Source organism: Rhincodon typus, chromosome 30 (assembly GCF_021869965.1).
Source record: "Rhincodon typus isolate 14 chromosome 30, sRhiTyp1.1, whole genome shotgun sequence".
NCBI classification, from domain to species: domain Eukaryota; kingdom Metazoa; phylum Chordata; class Chondrichthyes; order Orectolobiformes; family Rhincodontidae; genus Rhincodon; species Rhincodon typus.
The window spans coordinates 1,162,662-1,163,410 of record NC_063361.1 but is presented as its reverse complement, the minus strand read 5'-3'; the positions used below and the strand labels follow the sequence as shown (position 1 = coordinate 1,163,410).

General features: G+C 54.9%; 1 protein-coding gene across 6 annotated transcripts in view; it reads left to right on the top strand.

The window, feature by feature from the left end:
* The window catches only part of maptb (microtubule-associated protein tau b), a 63,774-nt gene continuing 63,025 nt past the window's right edge, over positions 1-749 (top strand). For 3 of the 6 annotated variants that reach the window (XM_048614703.1, XM_048614707.1, XM_048614706.1), the window contains exon 1: positions 3-127. The gene's annotated coding sequence lies outside the window, so the exon portion shown is untranslated. Of the gene's footprint in view, positions 128-749 lie in introns of all 6 variants that reach the window. The other 3 variants (XM_048614704.1, XM_048614702.1, XM_048614705.1) reach the window with 2 other exon arrangements.

The window sequence follows — 749 nt, the reverse complement described above, 5'->3', positions numbered from 1 at the left end:
TCAGCACTGAACACACCCACTTTCGCTGCTCTCTCTCTCTGACAGCCAAGGCCTGCCTGGACTGCCCAAGTGATCCGCTCCCATAGAGAAGCCGCTTCATGTCTCAAACTGAACCGGAGCTTACACAGTGAGTACAGCCATCGCCAGCTTCCCCCAAGCTGTTTGTAGCTGGCATGTAGGATTGGGAAACTCAGTGCCCAGACTTCTGCAACACGCTGCTCTAGCTCAATCCTCGCAGAGGTGACTCAGACACGCCAAGCGTGTGCTAGCCCAAGATAGAAAAGCGGCTCGATTTTGCAGCTGGACATTGATTCCTGGGGACTTTTGGAAGTGTCATGGTGTCCTGAGAAACACAGCCTGTTGACACAGAGAGACATGTCTAACAGTCTGTACTCAGAGGAACGTCAGCAGCTAGCCGCCGCTCAGTCATTTGGCCCTGACTGGGGCCCCGACATTGCTCTCAAACCTCAGGCAGACAGAGCTTCACACAGGGAGCAAACCGGCAGGTACAGGTAGCAGAGGGAAAAATAGGATTCATGGACCCGTACCCCAGTGAGGGTCAGTGAGTGTGGGACTGTACCCCAGTGAGAGTCAGTGCGTGTGGGACTGTAACCCCAGTGAAAGTCAGTGTGTGTGGGACCGTACCCCAGTGAGTGTCCATGTGTGTGAGACTGTATTCCCAGTGAGAGTCGGTGTGTGAGACTGTATCCCCAGTGAGAGTCAGTGCGTGCGGGACCCTGTATCCCCAG